General features: G+C 39.7%; 1 long non-coding RNA gene across 2 annotated transcripts in view; it reads right to left on the bottom strand.

Moving 5' to 3' along the window:
• LOC105535637 overlaps positions 1–8193 on the bottom strand; it is an 11585-nt gene extending 3392 nt beyond the window's left edge. The window contains exons 1-3 of one of the 2 annotated variants that reach the window (XR_001005472.1): positions 7519–8184; positions 5398–6511; positions 4320–4368 (exon numbers count right to left, since the gene is read on the bottom strand). This is a non-coding gene — a long non-coding RNA (uncharacterized LOC105535637). Of the gene's footprint in view, positions 1–4319; positions 4369–4928; positions 6512–7518 lie in introns of those variants that run through there. The other variant, XR_001005471.1, reaches the window with a different exon arrangement.
• Positions 8194–19547: the final 11354 nt, after the last annotated feature.

The following is a 19547-nucleotide window of genomic DNA, read 5'->3' on the forward strand; positions in this document are numbered from 1 at the left end:
GGTCCCGGCATCTCAATGCTTTCTATTATGATACTGGTGTTAACCATTAGGTACTTTTTAGGATTTTGATTATTATTTTTATGGTTGTTACCAATCTGCCTTTATAACTCTACTTTTATAATGTTCTTACAGTTTTGGGGCCTCCTAAGTCAAATGCCCACGTGGGCCACACAGACAGTACATATGTGAGCAGTAGGCTGAGGAAAAGGTAGTCAATGAATGGCTGATGGGCCCAGTTCCCAGTGCAGCTCTGGACTCACTGCATTGCCTTGTAAAGCATCATGACTGTTGTCCACAGGCTGGCTGCATTTGCCACGACATGCCAATCTCTGCACCTGCCATAGATTTCCCCCTAATTTTTTGTCTGTAAATTAAAAAAAAAAAAAAATTGTACTTTGGTTGTGTCTGTTTTCACCAGCCAATTGTTGAGTTTATTATATATACAGCCCACGTTTTATGTGGGAATATGATTGCTTATTGTTATAATTAACCAGTTTGTACTATCTACCAACTGTCACTAAATTTAGCTTAACTGTTGTTAGTGTTTAGTTTTACTTCTACCTTATGTGTTTTCTGTAGTGTATTTTCTTTAAAATTATCAATATACCCTTTAACATTTTTAAACTGCACTAATAATATGAGAATGTGTTATGATTGTAAGAGATTCAGTACAGAAACTGTGCAGAGCCAAGAGCATGAATCATGAAAGCACCTCTCTTATTTCCTGTCCTCCACCCATTCTCACTTCCTTCCAAAGGGAAAAAAATCACTGTCAACAACCTAGAGTATATTTCTGCTTCTCTCTTCTATACATTCCAAGTACATTTATATATGTAAAACTGTATCTACATGTATAGATATCTTTAACAAATAAATGATATATTCTATGTACTGTTCTATGATACACTTTTTAAAAATGCCTAAAATTATGTCTTATGTTGTATACAACTCATCCTCTATAGAAGATGTGCAGTATTTCACAATATAAATGTTCCAAAATTTATTTTGCTTGTATGGGAATTTACGTGGTCCCCAATTTTCTGGTATTACAAATGATGCAATAGCCAGTCTTGTGCATGACTCTTTATATAGGAGGAACAGGTACCTGTAAGTGGAAATGTTTAGTCACGTGGCGTGCATACTTAAGCCCACTGATAAATACTGCCAGATTGCTCTTCAAGAAGGCTGAGTCCTTTGGGGTAGCCACCAACAGCATGTGAGAGTATATATTTCTCATGCACTCCTAAAACATTAATCTTTTTGATCTTTATGATTTTGCCAATATCATATGGGTAAAAAATGGTAAACTAAATGATTTAGTTTGCCTTAGTCTTCCCCTAAATATTAGTAGTTTGATCATTTTGCATGTGTAACGGTTTTCCTGGGGCTTACATTATATAGTTTTTCTTTAAACATTTTCAAGTATAATTTACAATAGGACAGAGCATTGATCTTAAGTGTCTACCTTAGTACATTTTTACAACTGAACACACCCCTCTAACCATCACCCAGATGAAGAAACTAAATATTAGTAGCATCCGGCTTGTGCACCCTCCCAGCCATCATCCCTTTCAAGCATTGCTTTTTTTGTATTTTATATAAATAAAATTATATAATATGGCTTCTTTTTCTTAACATTATGTTTGAGATATTCCTCCATGTCATTTCATGTAGTTGTAGGCAATTTCTGCTCATTGCCGTCTAGTATTCTACGTGTAAATATATCATAATTTCCTTATCTATTCTTTTTCTCTTTTGTAGAGGGGCGGGGGTTTCACTATGTTGCCCAGGCTGGCCTTGAACTACTGGCCTCAAGTGATCCTCCCACCCTGGCCTCCCAAAGCACTGGGATTACAGGCATGAACCACTGCACCCAGCCATTTCCTTATCTATTCTAGTGTTGATGGACATTTATGTTGTGTCTAGGTTTTGGCTATTATGACTACTGTTGCTATGAACCACAAGGTATAGGTTTTTGGGTAAAGTAAATTTTTGTTTCTTATGGGTACTTTGGAGTGAAATTACTAGGTCATTTGTTAAGTGTGCATTTAACTTCATAAGAAACTGTCAAACTGTTTTCCAAAGTATCTTTACCATTTTTTCACTCCCTTCTTCACTGAATGGGTTCCAGTTGCACTACATCTACTCAACATCTGGTGTTGTCTTTTGTCTTTTGTTCCTCTAATCAAGTGTGCAGTGGCATCTTCCTGTGATTTTAATGTGCATTTCTCTAATGTTTAATGATGTGGAACATTTTTTCATGTGCCTATTTGCCATCTGCATACTCTCTTTGGTGAAGTATTTGTTAAGTAATTTGGTCATTAAAAAATAGGGTTGTTTTATTTCTTACTATTGTTTTTAAGAGTTCTTTATGTATTCTGGATACAAATTGTCAGATATGTGATTTGCAAATATTTTTTCCAAGTCTGAAGCTTATCTCTTCCTTGCCAAATTAACATTGTTAGAAGTTTTGTTGCCCCGTAAGAGTTTTAAACATACACAAATTTGTCAGTCTGGTTTTTTTTTTTATGGCTTCCGTTGTTAGTGTATTGCTTCAGAAAGGTTTCCTAAGGTTATATACGCCTACCTTTCTATTTACTACTGTGTAAAAAAAACCAGTAAAACCTGCTAACACACACATTAAATTATACATTTCTCTGATTGAATATCTGTTTCTGTCTCTCAAACAATTAAAAAAACCCCTGCCATGTGCCTTTCTTTACTTTCTTTCCTCTGATGCTTTCCTCATTACTCCTCATGTGGTGAGGGATTCGGATTGCTATTATTCTGCATCATCTTTTAGGTTCATTTTTTGTTCCTGTTTTGTTTTCCTCTAGGCATGCTGTCTATACATTTGTTGCAGAAAGGGCTCATGAATCACAGACTTTCTTAGTCTTTGAATATTGGAAAATATTTATTTTTCTCTCATTCTTGAAAGATCAATTAATAATTATAAGTTTTAAATAATTTCAAGATATTGTTTTCTTGTCTTTCTGCTCCTAATATTACTAGTGAGAAATGCAATACCATCTGATTGACATGTGTTTATTTATTTGCTTATCTATCTATATGTTTATTTATTTTCTTTGGAAGTTTTAGGATTTTGTTTTTATCTTTGGTTTTCTGAAATGTCCCCTCAGCATTCTAGATGTTGGTCTTCTTTTTTTTTTTTCGTCTTTCTTTATACTTCACCTGCTCTTTCAATTTGAAAACATGTATTTTGAAAAACTTTTTCTGTTTATTTATTGGCGTTATTCCTCATTCTAATTCAATCTTTTTTCCTATCTGCAACTCCTATTAGATAGATATAAATTATGTTGCTTCTGAAATTCCCAGTTGTTTAATTTTTGCATATAAAAATAAAAATAGGTTTGTTTTTATTTTGTAATTGACAAATACAAATTGTTTACATTTATGGTATACAACATGATGTTTTGATACATATATACATTGTGAAATGATTAAATCAAGCTAATTAACATTTTCATCACCTCATATACTTACTTTTTGTGGTGAGAACATTTAAAATCTACTGTCTTAGCAGTTTTTGAGTATGTAATACAGGATTAACTATAGTCACTACGTTGTGCAATAGAACTCCAGAACGTATTCCTCTTGTCTGATTAAAACTTCTTACCATTTGACCAACATCTCCCCATCCTGTCCCCACTGTCCCTACCTACTAGCCTCTGGTAATCTCCATTTTACTTTCTACCTCTGTGAGTTCAACCTTTTTAGATGGAATCTATGTTTCCTAGGTTCATAAAGTCTGTAGGTACGAAGGCTATAGGAGATTATCATGGATATCCTAATAAATGAGCTAGGCCAATGGAATAAATAAAAGGAAAGTTTTTTTTTGTTTTGTTTTGTTTTTTTGGTAATTATTTGGCCAGTGTAGACAGCATTAAGGTAATTGTACAATCTTATGGCTTTAACATTCGTTAATTCATGTAACTGCTTAAATTATTTTCTTCAGTAAATTTAATTTTTATTGAAAATGGCTCTGAAAGCCTTTTTTTGGAAGATGAAGTAGAATTGATGTGGAAGTCTAACCAGGTTCTGTTGCAAGTCTCAATGTTATATTTCTAATTTTTTACTCAGTTATACAATTTTATGAACAATTGGAATTTCCGAAAATCTTTCCATGAATTTAGTCTCTTCTGATTCCATGATCAACATCATCAAAATGCAGTCCCTCAGCTATTTTCCATTATTCAAACAGTAAGGAACTGATTGAGTTCAGGCACTGAATACTAGTATAGCTTAAGTGAAGAATTTACTGTGTTTACTATGTCTTGACAAATTGTCTTTAGTATTACCCTGGTTCATGCAATCCTCCTCCATGAACATGCTGAGAATCCTAGTTTCCTGGAAAGGACAATAATAATAGACAAAGTTTACTGAGTATTTATAGTATGTCCAATACAGTATTAATAACCTTATATATTATTTTCTCAATAATCTTTTTTTTTTTTTTTTTTGAGACCGAGTCTCGCTGTCACCCAGGCTGGAGTGCAGTGGTGCGGTCTTGGCTCACTGCAATCTACGCCTCCTAGGTTCAAGCGATTCTCCTGTCTCAGTCTTCTGAGTAACTGGGATTACAAGTACCTGCCTGTAATCCACGCCCAGCTAACTTTTGTATTTTTAGTAGAGATGGAGTTTTGCCATGTTGGCCAGGCTGATCTTGAACTCCTGACCTTAGGTGATTCACCCGCCTCAACGGCCAGGCTGATCTTGAACTCCTGACCTCAGGTGATTCACCCACCTCAACCTCCCAAAGTGCTGGAATTACAGGAGTGAGCCCCCATGCCCGGCCTCAGGATGTAGATGTTACTATTATTATTATTCCCATTTTATAGATGAGAAGAGTGAGGACCTTGCATAGGGTCTCATGTCAATTAGTAGCAATCAGGACTCAAACCCAGATAGTGTTAAACATTATATTATTCTGACAGGCATTGATAATACAACAGGAACCAAACACTCTTTGAAATGAATATATGCCCTCAACATTTGCATAAATACATGGAGCTCCATTTATAATTCCTTGGGCTGCTGCAGTTCATTCTATATAGACTTTGGAAGCCCTTTAAAGTAATGACTTTTTTCCTTTTTCTTTTTTTTGAGAAAGGGTCTCACTCTGTTGTCCAGGCTGAAGTGCAGTGGTGCTACAACAGCTCACTGCAGCATCGACCTGCCTGGGTCAAGTGACACTCCTGCCTCAGCCTGATGGTTGCTCTGGCTGAACTTGAACTCCTGGGCTCATGGGCTCATGTGCTCTTCCTGCCTTGGCCTTCCAAAGTGTTGGGATCACAGGTGTGAGCCACCCTAATAATGACTTTATAATTTGGCTTTATCCCACACATATTCCCACTGCTCCCTGAAATGCTCCCTTACTGTTTTGCTGGGAATCTTGTTCTGATCTTCAACATATAAATGCTCTTGGCTCTAGTGAATAATCATTACAGATGATATGACAACCTGGGTGACTTTTAAGCCATATATGGATGCATTTTGAATTAGATGCTCTCTCAAGGGGATTCCTCTTCCAGAATCCACAGTCTTGACTCTGCCTTCATGCACTCGTAGCCCAGAATCCCTGCAGGGGCCGGTGTGCATTTCCCATGCCTGCTGATCCTGCATATATACTTTATAGAAAACACTTACAATTGCTCCTTTAGCTTCTGTGACTTAAAGTAGTTTTCCATTCTGGTGCTTCCTCCTAGATGATGACGTATATTGAATTTAGCTCAGTAAAGGGCTCATTGGAAGAGTTTTTGTTGGGACTCTAATTTGTTTACTCAAGATGGAATGGAATGGAAGGCCTCTTGGCACATGTCCCACGAAGCTGACTGGCTGGCAGTAGCTGTATTGAGCAAACAGTCCATTCAGGTTCTGGAGTGGAGACTGGATCCAATTGCTTATCGGGAGCTCTGGGAAGGCATGGGGCCCAATCTATTATTGTCACCAGAAAAGAAGCACACGAACTGCTTACTTTTGACTGTTCCTTAGGAATATTCAACGCGAGACCTTTATTAATATAAAGCTTCCCTGTGTTTCCTCCTCTCTGGTCACTGAATCTGCGGATGATGAAATGACAGGATGCCGACATTCAAAAACTGATTAACTCTGGGCGGAAGTACGCTCTGGAATGAGAGACAGAGTGAGTATGCTGCTAAATAGGCATGTATTGATCACAGGTAGAAAGGGCTGCCCATGGAACAGCAAGCCAGAGCCGCCGGTAATGAGTCATGGGTCTCCTTTTCTCATCTCTTCCTCTGAAGGGCTCACATCTCGCTCACCCAGGCGATTGTGCTGGCCTCCAGCTGGGTCCCCAGCTTCCAGGCTGTCCCCCTTGGATCCATCCTCTCTGTTCAGAGTCTCTTATCTCTGTGCTGATACCTACTACCTTGTCTACTCCCCATTTTGTGTTGCTCCCCACTTCCAAGCTCTTTAGTCTTCTTCTATAAATGAGTGAGGGCTCTTTGATGCTGAGGACTAGGTAGTTGCTCTGTGAAATGTGTTGAAGAAATGAATAAATGAGTGAGAAGAGAAGGGGATGATTTTTCTGGGCAACACCCTCCATCAGTGGTTCTTGGTCTGCGGCCACATCTGAGCTACCTGTGGATGTTTTCAATAATATCCCAGTCAGGACTCCACCACAGTGAGGCGAGGACAGCTGTGTGTTTGAAGCACTCCAGCTGATTCGAATGTGCACCTCTGTGTGGAACAGCTGCCCTAGATTGGTGGGTCTCAAACTTCATTGCACATTGGAATCATGTGGAAAGTGTGTTAAAAGAGTTTTTTTTGCCCCACCCCAGAGTTTCTGATTCAGTAGGCCTGGGGCAGGGCCCAGGAATTTACATTTCTGACCAGTTTCCCCACGATTACTGGTGTTGTGGGTCTGGGACCCACATTTTTAGAACCAACACCCAAGATTTTTCAACAGCTATAATGCTTTGTGTTAACAGTACTCAGTCTTTAGCTGCGTATTAAAATCGTAATGGAAGCTTTCACAACATACTGTTGCCAGAGTCTCACTGTAGCTAATTATAACCAAAATATGTGGGAGGAGCCTTGGGCGTCTTTCGTTTGTGAAATTTCCCCATGTGATTCTCAAGCACAATGAGGTATAAGAAATGCTGCTCTCGATCTTTGCTACTGAAAGCATGGTCCTGTGACTGGCAGCACGGGCACTATCATTGTTTGGGAGCTTGTTAAAGATGTAGAATCTCAGGCCTTACCCTGGACGTACTGAATCTGCATTTTAACAAGACATGTAGGCAACAAAGTTTGAGAAGCACAGATCTAGAGAGCTCTGTTCATCTCCTGTGCTCAAAGAATGCTTTGTTTCTTATCTTCAATATTAGAGTGCAACGTCCCTCAGGAGAGGCTTCTGGATTAATTCATCCTCAAGTCCAGAGCACCTAACACAGTGCCTTTTTTCATACAGAAGTGCTCAATAAATAGTGTTGAATGAACAGATTTTCCTGTGAGCGTTGTCTCCAAGGTACATACGCACTTTTCTTCTTCCCACCATCTGCTGTGCCTCCCGCTACCTTCCAGGTAACATAGACCTCACATTGTCATATCACTTTCATCACCTCCTGGTAGACTTTGAATGTTTTCACCCTCTGAATCTTATGTTGGAATGTGATCCCCAGAATTGGAGGTAGGGCCTAGTGGTGGCTGTTTGGGTCATGAGGGAGGATCCCTCGTGAATGGCCTGGTGCCTTCCTCATGGGAATGAGTGAGTTCTTGCTGTTAGTTTAGAATGTAAGGGAGCCTAGCACCTCCTTCCCTCTCTCTTGCTCCTCTCTCTTGCCATGTGACATGCCTGCTCCCTCCTTGCCTTCTACAATGAGTAAAAGCTTCATGAAGCCTCACTAGAAGCCAACTATGCCAGCGCCAGGCAGAAATGTGAGCCAAATAAACCTCTTTTCTTTACCAATTCCTCAGCCTCAGGTATTCATTTATAGCAATGCAAAACAATCTAACACACCCCCAAACCTAACACCATTAAAAAGAAATCTCATGGGTAGTAATCATTTCAGACTTGCTTGCTATTTCAAGAAAAAACAATCTGGACTCTTCAGGCTCCATTTTTCTAGAACACGTTGCTACCCAAAGGTTTGCTGTGTGGGCCAAGGCTTTGGTTTCATCTGCTCTCACATAATGGAAGTTAACATTCTTCTCAGAATTTCCATCACCATGGTTACTGGCGCTGAGTGGCTTCCCTTAGAATCTCAAAAACATTCCTGTAATTATTTTTTTTCTGGTAATGTGTAGAAATTAAAACAAAAATTAAAGATGCCCTATCACTGGGCACTGTTCGTTTGCCTCACCATGGTAGAAATGTTTTACCTTTAGAACCATTTCGATGCTCTTGAGAAATGGTCAAGTTGAACATCTTTGGGAATGACTCAATCTCAGTAGGCTTCTAGAAGCCAAGTGTGGTCGGCAGAAGAATGCCCCTCCAAGTCCCAATTAGTCCTAATTATTCTACATCTTAATCATCCCCCTTCCCCAACATGTGAATATGTTACCTTATCTAGCAAAAGGGTCTTTGCAGATGTGATTAAGGTTAAGGACGTTGAGATTGGGAGCTTATCCTAGATTATCCCAGTGGGCCCAGTGTCATCAAAGGAGTCCTTAAAAGCTGAGAATCTTTTCTGGCTATGGCAAACCAGAGAGACGGTAGTGTGAGAAGAGCTTGACCTGCCAGGAATGGGGAAAAGGGACCAGGAGCTAAGAAATGAGCACAGTCTCTAGAAACTAGAAAAGGCAAGGAGACAGATTCTGTCCTAGGGCTTCCACAGAGGCACCAGCCCTGCTGACACTTTGATTTTAGCCTAGTGAGACCTGTGTTGGACTTTTGATCTACAGAACTGTCAGACAACAAATCTGTGTTGTTGAGCCACCAAGTTTGTGGTGATTTGTTATAGCAGAAATAGAAAACTAATGCAGAGAGCAAGGCAGCTTTTTGTTTCTAGGTATGTTTGGAGGTAAAGACCAGGTTACAAGCATCTGGTGAAGAGTCTGTTTTGGTACGTTCTTTTGCATCACATAGATCTTCTCAGTTATCAGAAAATGATTTTGTATTTTGGCATAAACTCTGTTTCTAAAATTTCCTTCCTTCCCCTTCCCTGATGCGAAGTAAACTTCAGAGGATCCAGTGTTGGGATGGAAGGGTAATGAATATGGCAAGTTGTGTTGGAGTTTGAAGAGTATAGATGTGGTCTCCTGCCCCCAAATATACTCTCACCCAGTGTTTGAAATTTCATTATTAGAGACCCATGGCTTGCATCTTCTTCAGTTTTCCCCTATCACAGACACTTATACCTCCAGAGAGGTAACTGCTATAAGCCCTTGTGGAGAATTCGGTTACTTTACCACTCCCTGTGGGACAGATTCGAGACATTATATGGGAAAGGTAAAGGAAAGAACAACCTTCCTGCCATCATAATTTTTTTTGTTTTGTTTTTTGAGACAGAGTCTTGCTCTGTCACCCAGGCTGGAGTGCAGTGGTGCGATCTTGGCTCACTGCAACCTCCGCCTTCTGGGTTCAAGCGATTCTCCTGCTTCAGCCTCCCGAGTAGCTGGGACTACAGGTGCACACCACCATGCCAGACTAATTTTTGTAGTTTTAGTAGAGATGGGGTTTCACCATATTGGTCAGGCTGGTCTCAAACTCCTGACCTCAGGTGATCCGCCCACCTCTGACTCCCAAAGTACTGGGATTACAGGCGTGAACCACTGTGCCTGGCCGCCATTATGATTTTGTCAAGAACTATTTATCTAAGATAGTTAAGGAATTTTAAATGAGATGCTAAAGGAAAATTGTGTGTGTGTGTGTGTGTGTGTGTGTGTGTGTGTTTAGTGCCTATTCAGTGCCAGGTATTTTATTTAGGCTACTGCATCTAGCCTTTCAACAGCTCTGTAAAATGTCAAGTGAGGGGTTTTCTTTTACCCTACTTACAAGCTAATAAATTAACCTATTAATGTTTAAAATGTATTTTCCAGCGATTATTAGTTTCTTGTTTCTGATGCTAGCCAAAGACCTGGGACTCCTAGGTCAGAGACAAAGAACTTTATTACTCACCATCACAGCAAACAGCATCAGCATCAGCTCCCTTTGCTACTAAGATTCAAAGGGCAGGCTGACACAGGTCCAGAGGTACCCTATACCCACAGTGGGTTTGTGTCATAGCCAAGGAACATTGAACTTGGAGAATCTACTACTTTTATAGCAAGTAGTAAGTAGTTGTGTTCTTTGTTCCAGGGCGGAGACATTACTTTGTCCCCCAAGTTGCTCACTGCAAGCACAACCCTGACAAATAGCCTGGGTCAAGAGTACACAGGGCCTTGCATTCTTGGCATACCCTACGCACTGCATATGGGCTTGAGAGATCCATGGAGAGAACTGTCTCTCCCAACACAAAATAGGTACTATTATTCCTATTTCACAAACAGGAAACAGTTGAGGTAAAAGAAAGTTAAACAGCTAATGTCAGGAAACAAGGGGTAGTGAGACCAGGATTCAAATCCATATCTATACTCTGAAGCCCATGATCTTTTTACCGTATGTTGCTGTCCACTGGGAGGGCTCTTGGAAAAATAATTACATCACATTGGTCTTTTATTATGATTCACAAGATAACAAATGCAAACTTGATATTAAAAAACTTCCAGAAAGTGCTGAGATTTCTGATGGGTATGCAAAGATATGTATTCATCTATTCATTTACATATATTACTGAAAACCATCTATGTATCTGCCTCTGTGGTAGGAATGGATGGAGAACACAGAGAGAAAGGGGTAGAAAAGTTAAGAATATGTTCATATGTGGAATCTCTCAGTGCCACTTAACACAACAGTGTTCTAAATTTCCAAATTCAAAACTTGAGAGTCTGTAGAACTTTGACATTCAGAAAGGTTGCCTTTTTTGAACTCCTAATCACTTTAAATTGAAAGCCACTTCAGTCTCTTTTCTGCAGCTTCTCTGGATCTTTGGTTTCATTGAAGTATAATCTGGGCAGCTTCAGTGGGAATTTATCACTGTATTAAGGAAGAAGATACATTTTGATTCTGGAAAACTCAATCTCTTTTTTAAAGGTGCAAATGTAAAAAGACACTTGGAATAAATGTTAATGTGATTCATTGGAAAAATTCTTTCAATCTGAACTCTCTGCTCATACAAAAGGATAAACTCACTAAGTTCTCAAACGTCTCCAAGGAAGATGGTGATAATGGAGGGTTCAATTGTGGCACTTCCGTGTTTCTGATAAAAGTTGAGAATGAAAAAAAATGTGACCCCTTTGACATTACTTAACACATTACTTACCAAAAGCAATTATGGTTGTGGGCTTTGGAGCAGGGAAATTCTCAGCTTCCAGAAAGCCTACGGAAAATATTTAAGTGTAACCCCTTTCACTCGCCCCATTCCTGTCTCTTCTATTGATCTAATTTTGAGATTTTATATTCCTTATGGATGAACTCCTAGAGATCTTTGTCTGGAACCAGGTCTACTTTGAAACTTGAAACACGGATTAATATGCCTGTGTATTATTCATATAAAAATGTCGGGAGGGATGTCTATCCACTCACATGTCGCCATGGCTATCCTGGGGCCATGGACTTACAGGCAGTTCTCTTGCATTCTCACCTGAAGGTGGGTTACTTCAGGTGGAGCAAGAATTCTCTCCTTGTCCCTGGCTTTCCAATTTGCGGTTCACTTCACCCTGGGTTGTTGCCTCCTTTCTTTCTTGCAAACAGCACATGAGTAGTTCTTCCTTAGTGCAGGTGGGTGGGTGTTTGGTGGTGAAAGAGAAAGGGGAAGGTGGGCATGCAGAAACCATTGGGGCTGCCACGCTGGTCAGGCTGTTTTCCCACAGGCCTCTTTGAGTGTTGGTAGGCATAGGGTTGTTGGTACCTTGGGCCTGCTGGACCTTTCTTTCTGTTCGTTCATTTCACAGTTACTTACTGAGTGAGGGTATGTGCCAGATACTTCCAGGGGATATAGCAGTAAACAAAGCAAATTTCCTCTTTCATGGAGTTTACATTCTAGCAGACAAAAGATAAAAACAACTAAAATATGAAATCTATCAGGCCATGATAAGTGATGGGAAGAATAACAGACCTGGGTAGAGCAGATGGAGAGTGAAGGAAGGTGAAGGTGAAGGGAGCTATTTTTTGCAGGTGGAGAGGAAAATCCTTCCTGATAAGGTGCTATTTGAGTGGAGGCCTGATGGAAAGGGTGGAAGGGGCTCAGGGGCTGCTATTTCAGGCAGAGGGAACAGTACACATAATTCTGAAGTGTGAACGCCCTTGGGCTTTTCAAGGAACAGATGATAGTTCAGTGTAGCCAGGGCAGAGTGAGTGAGCTGGGAGCATAGGGAAAGAGGACAGGGGGTTAGCTGTGCCCCAGGCCCTGTACAGCCTTGCAGGCCACAGCTCGAGGGCCTGAAGATCTTAGTTAGGTAAGCAGGAAGCAACAGGGGAATATTGAGCGGATAAGTGACTTGCTAGAATGTATTTTAGAAGCATTGTTATCTTGTCTATAATTTATTTAAAATATTTTATACTGGACAGTGGGTTTTAACACTTAATGACCTTTTTTCATTAAATGTTGAAGAAATACATCACTCTGTTATTGGGTGTATTTAATAATCACATTCAGTGTTGTAGTGAAATAGAGAAGGGATGCTTTCCAGAAGAGAAAATAATCAAATAGAGATTTACAAAGCCATTTGCTCATATCTCCAGAATGGACACAAACCTTAGTCCCCATGCACAGGTGTATGAGAAATGTAAATCTTTATCTTCCTATCAATATACTCCCAGTATGAGCTCCATTGTTCTGGGATTTCCTTCTTCTATCTGAGTTTCATGTAAGTCAGGGGGTTAGGATGCAACAGAACAGCGATTCTCCAAGTGTGGTTCCCAGAGCTGCAACATCAGCATCATCTGAGAACTTCTTAGAAATGCAGATTCTCACTCTCCACCCCAGGCCTGCTGAATCAGCAACTGTGTGGCTGGGGCCCAGGAATCTGTGATAACAAGCTTTCTAGATAGTTTTGATGCACGTTAAAATCTGGGAATAATTTCCTTATGGTGTCAAGTCATGGGTGAGGACAGGTAGTCTGTAATGTCGTCAGTACACAGTCCACATTGGCATCAGCTGAGACGTTGTGTTCCCCTGTTGATCCACGCAGGGTCCAGCTTTGTTCCTCATTCCTGACTGCAAGCTCTTTCGTGTCAAGTTTTCTCTTTCTCTCAGCTAATTTTTGGGCCATTCTTATGGCCCTGTGCATATGATGATTCTATTATTTCTCTATCAAATTGAGCTATGGGAAATTTTATGGTTGTTATCTAAACTCAGGCTACTTTGGGCCTCAACATCATGAAATTATCCTGCCATGTCCTTGTTACTCTGAGGCTTGGAGAACTCATACATCACACGTCCATTTCTTTTATGGGGTCTTGCTGTCTTCATAGCCTCAGCCCCAGAATGGGAGTCCAAGTCCTCTTCACTCTCAAATTGCCTCATACTGAACTGAAGTTTCTTTCACTTTCCTTGTCCCCTCAGTAGTCAAGAGAATGTTTTCCTTCTCCCCAAAATAGTCAAGATAATGTTTTCTAGTCTCAGGCAAGAAAATTTGCCTTGTTCTAGAAGATTCTCACCTACAGCACAAGCTATCCATCATCGAGGTAGATAAAGACACCTGGGGAAAGAGCTCAAACAATAGCTTCTCTCATTGACAAAACAATTATGCTGTTTTAATTTATAAATTGAAAAACATTATTGTAAGTGTAATATATCTCGTTTTAAAAATGTGCTTGTATATGTGCCAAATGCCTCTCAGGTGGTTGTTAGTAGCCTCAAATTTGGGAAGTCCTGACCAGTATCCTCAGTTGTGATAACTGAAGCTGCCCACCTCTTTTCTCTTATTGATTACTAACCTTTCATGGAACCAGTGAGCCAGATTCTGTGGGTTTGGGTGTGAACTGTATCATTTATATATTGTCTGCTTTTCTTTTGTCCTCACTAGCTTGCAACAATTAAAGGCAGGTAATTATTATTATTTTAGGCACTGTAAACCTGAATACAAATGAATGATTGAAATTTTATTTGGTTTTGAGTTGATCTAGATGATTAAAAATATATGTAAGTTTAAAAAAATTATACTTTAAGTGCTGGGATACATGTACAGAACGTGCAGGTTTGTTACATACGCATACACATGCCACGGTGGTTTGCTGCACCCATCAACCCGTCATCTACATTAGGTATTTCTCCTAATGCAATCCCTCCCCTACCTCCCCACTCCCTGAGAGGTCCCGGTGTGTGATGTTCCCCTCCCTGTGTCCATGCGTTCTCATTGTTCAACTCCAACTTGTGAGTGAGAAGTTGCGGTGTTTGCTTTTCTGTTTCTGTCTTAGTTTGCTGCGAATGATGGTTTCCAGTTTCATCCCTGTCTCATCATCACTGGTCATTAGAGAAATGCAAATCAAAACCACAATGAGATATCATTTCACGCCAGCTAGAATGGCGATCATTAAAAAGTTAGGAGACAACAGATGCTGGAGAGGATGTGAAATAGGAATGCTTTTACACAATTGGCGGGAGTGTAAATTAGTTCAACCCTTGTGGCAGACAGTGTGGCAATTCCTCAAGGATCTAGAACCAGAAATACCATTTGACCCAGCCATCCCATTACTGGGTATAGACCCAAAGGATTATAAATCATTCTACTATAAAGACACATGCACACGTATGTTTATTGCAGCACTGTTCACAATAGCAAAAATATATGTAAGTTTAAAAAATTACTTTGGAATGAAACTGGAGATTAAAAAATTTTTAATAAACATTTTGTTAACATCTGGGAATAAGTTCTCAGAAACCCAGGGATACTTGGGTTCAAGTTAAAGATATACTGACTTTGAATCTCTGGAGTCAGTGGTTTTATTTTTGTATGCCACGGACACCATGCCTTCTGGAATCATGGCACTTCCTTCGCCTTACCACTCTTGCCCCAATATCCCTGTCTGTATCAGATGTATTTGTGCATTTTGTTTTTTCAGGGAGAAATATGGTCTTATTTTTGGAGAGAAAGAAGCTGCACTTGGATGTGGAATGAAAGGATTCCTGGAGATGATGAAACTGATTGCATTCGCAATGTTTTTATGACAAGCTGGATGTCATCAATCCTTGTAAATATGTGACTCGTAATCACTATTTTGGAGGAAGAAGTTGCACCAGCAGATTTTTAGTTTTGCTTCTAATCCACAGTAATTTAAAGTGGTCAGAATCTAATTATGCCCATTTCTGATAGACATTCAAAATAAGCCAGTTTCTTAGCTCTAAAGCTTCATGAGGCGCCCACGCAGGAGTAGCCGAGATCTTATAACAAGAACAGCAAAATACAACCCCCTTACCCTGACTATTTTAAGGCAGCACTCTGTCAAAGTGCACTTTTCATTCCCCAGATACCTTTCCATGGTGAATGACCATGGCACTGAATGAAAGTGGTCTGAAATGTGGGAGAAGAATTAAGTCCTTGCAGAACACGTTTTAAAAGTTCTATTTGTTTCTGATCTATGAATTGTCAGCGAAGCCTCTCAAACTGCCCACTGGCTGTGCTTTTGGGCTATATCATTAGTCAGCCAAACTGATTAAGACTAATTTTGGTCAAAATAAATTCGTGCCTGAGCAAACAACCCATGTGCAGATTCTCAACCAGAGGCAATTAAATTGAGATTCATTTTATGATGGAGACTCAATAACTACTGTGGTTTTTGACATCATTCTAATGAACCAATGGCAAAGAAATGTCCCCAGTGTATCAGACTATCCTAGGATTTATTTTCTATATTTTTTCTCACTTTAGAGTTGCTCTTTGACTCTGGCACATCATTCTCTCTGATAATGGTTTCAAATCAGCTTGGCTGATTCATGGCTGCACAGAGAAGGTTGTCTCAGGAGCTAGTGGAATGGTTATTAAAAAAACATGGAGAGGCAGATGGGAGACTATTTTACTGGCTCATCTGCTTTTGCAGGGAAGGATTATGCATTCAAAGTAAGTGGCACCAGAAGTCAAATCTAACTGAGGTTAATCTGACAAGTTTCCTTGTAGAGAACCTAAAATACAGCAGCAGGGACAGCCTAAAAGCTGATCCCTGAGGACACAGTCATGGTCATGCTACAACCTGGGGCTGAAGCAGATCTGAGAGGTCATTTATTTGAGGCTCCAGCCTTCTTACAACCTCATTGTCATGATATTTCAGTCTTTGCTTGAACACCTTGAGTAATGGGGGAACTCATTATGTCCATTTGTAGGCAGTTAAGTGTGATATAATTCCTCCTTCTTTTGAGCTGATATTGACTTCTGAGTAGTATCCATTTATTCATTCATTAATCCTGGCTATACTCTTTGGAAGCAGCACGGAACAAATTGATTTTCTGTTCCACCTGGCAGCTAGCTTGGGTGTGAGCTAGAATGCCATTTCAAGTCTTCTACAGACGAACTATTCCCAATTCCTTGGGTCATTCCCCATATGAAATGGGTTGGGTACTGGTTCATAAGCCTCTGAACTGGGGGAAACTGGGAAGAGATAGAGATAGTTTAGTTTAAACTTGCTTAACCCACATACATGACATAAACAAATTGAACATTCAATACCAGGCCTGTAAAAATGAAATACATTTGTCAATTTGATTTCAGAGGATAAAGTAGGAGTAGTGGCAGCAAAGACTGTCTCTCAGGTTTCCCCATCCTTGTCCCAGGCAGCATAGCCTTAGGGCCAGTGTCTCTGTAGACTGGTGATGATGCAAAGGAGATTTAGTGGCTCTACTCTGGTCCTTTAAATAAAGTTGACTCACACACTCAGCACCTAGACTTGGCTTAAACATATAAGAATTCCTAGATCAGAGGTTTCCAGAAGTCTACTGGAGATTTAGGGATCCCTAAAGACAGATTTACTTTGGGGACTTTGGCGTGGCTGAATAGCCTTTTCTCTCTTGCGTATTGGAGTTTCACATTCAATATTGTTGATTGGAAAAATAGATTCTGCTGCTAGAAGACCATCTATCAACCAGGACTGTCTACTGCTTTCTATTTTTTTTCTCTCTTTTCTTCCCATGTCATCTTCAGGCCATTTTTAATGTCATCTTCCTCTCTCCAAGGCCATAGATTGTGCTTCTCACCCAGGATTCTGTTATTCAATCATTTAATGTCCATTTTCTTGCAGTAACTGCTATAACATGGGTGACTCAGGGAATAGATAGTAAAGAGATGGTTAAAACCTAGCATTTTTGTGGGGGAATGGCCTTAGGTGTGGGGATTTGAGATAATCATACTCCGTATTTTATGATGGCTACAATTTATTTCATTTTTTCCCCTTCATCTCTTCTATACAGGCACCCAGTGTAATGTGCTTGATGTATGTCCTTGGTTACATATGATTCTATGCAAAATGTATGGTATTCCTTTGTGTCTGCAGTTTATATAAATAGTATTGTGTTATAGATCTTTTTGTTTTGTTCTTTTTACAAGTTCCAATATGCAGGTCTATTTCAATGCTTTCTATGCTGCAGTGATTTCCATGGTAGGTATCCCTCCACCCAGTATTTGTCTCCTCTTGCCTCCTCTGAACTTAGCTCCCTAATATTGCAAAGTATGTGATGCTAGGATTCCTATACCTATAGGTCTCTGTAAGAGCTTGGGGTATTTTCCCAGAATGGGAATCCTGGCTCTAGGAAAAATGGGCTGAACCAACTTACACTCTCACTAGAAGGAGATGGGGTTCTTATCTTTTTACATTCCTGTTAATGCTTGATATTTTCTGTCTACCTAATCTGTGGGTATAGAGTGATGTCAGTTTTCATATTTCTGATTACTCGTGAGGTGGGGGATCTCTTCATATACTTGTTAGCCATTTGGGCCTCTCCTTCTGTGAATATTCTATTTTACTACGGCATTTTATGTAATTTTTCTTGTTGATTTGCAAAATCTACCTGCATATTCCTGATGTTAATTCTGTGACATTTCAGATATTGTAAATATCTTATCATAAAAAAAGTTCTCTTTCTAATGTATCTGAGTCTGGTTTGCTATATTTTGTTTAAGACTTGTTGTTTTCCTTTAATTACAGTTGTGTGGGAAAGTTGGGCTTTTATTATTGCTTTCCTGTGGAAAATTCCACAAGAGCCTTCAATTTACTAATTTATTCCCACATCTAAGTACAGTCTTAAGTAAACATATCTACCAGATGTCAGCGAGAGTCCTCTCTTCAGAGCTACACAAAACTGCTTTGAAAAGCTCTTATCTCAATTCTTTAAAACTTCATTAATACGAAGTAACGCCCAGAATCCTATGTATTCTGGGATAATTATATTAAGATCCCTTTGTTTTGGCGCTCACCAGTTCCATATAAATATGATACCTGAATGCCTCTTTTCATTTGTTTCCACAAGAAATTCATCTGCATCATGCATTTGCCAATAAGTTGATTATCTAAAGTTGAGAGAGCTACAGCATGGTGTCACATCTTGAAACATAAGTGTTTCTGTCATCTTGTTTGCTTGCCGTCCCCACCTCCAACCTCCATTACTGTAAATTCTTTTTCAATTATGCAGAGCAATTTGGCTCTCCAAAAACTTGATGACTCAGACCCTCAAATGCTTAGCAAACTAAACGTCCTCTTGTCAGACTGACATATCTAGAATCCAGCTGGGTTATACATAGGTCCTACAAAGAGAAATTACATTTTATGTTGCAACACCAATGAGTGGTTTTGCAATGGACATAATCTAATGAGAGGTCAGGTAACCTTCCTTTATAATGTATACTTTTTTTTTTTTGACATTAGAGTAGGTGAACCTTTTAGGAAGGGAAACGACAAACATTTCCAGAGCAGACTTGCTTTTTTGTTTTTTTAAGGGGCTGAGGCTTTACCCTGGTCTCAGTGCAGGTTGTAAAAAGAACATGGATCTTGGAACCCCACAATCTCTGACAATTGCCAATGGTGTCATCTTAGATAAGTTGCTTATTCACACTGATTCCCATGTCCCTATTGTCAAATGAGAATACTAACACCTGCTTCCATATTCGTTTGGAGGATTAGAGGTAACATAAAGGGTCTAGTATGATTCCTGATATAGAGTAGGTGTTCATTACATGGTGGGCAATTATTACATGCTCCAACATGATAGTGAAGAACTCTGGGAGGCAGCACCAACACCTCGCACATCCTTTGGGGTGGTTGCTGGGACTCTTGAGTGGAAAGTAACAATGAATGGAATGTTTGTCAAAGTGCTGGGGAAAATGGAGGTGAATTTTCTGAAATGTTCAACTGGATTCTCATGAATGAAAAATCTTTGGTGATCTCACATCTTATTTTGTTATTTTTCATTTGTTAAGAGACAGAGTCTCATTCTGTCACACAGGCTGGAGTGCAGTGGTATGATCACAGCTGCCTGAAGCCCTGAACTGGGCACAAAGGATTCTCTTGACTCAACCTCCTAAGTAGCTAACTACAGATG

The sequence above is a fragment of the Mandrillus leucophaeus genome, unplaced genomic scaffold (genome assembly GCF_000951045.1).
Source record: "Mandrillus leucophaeus isolate KB7577 unplaced genomic scaffold, Mleu.le_1.0 Scaffold149, whole genome shotgun sequence".
NCBI lineage: Eukaryota > Metazoa > Chordata > Mammalia > Primates > Cercopithecidae > Mandrillus > Mandrillus leucophaeus.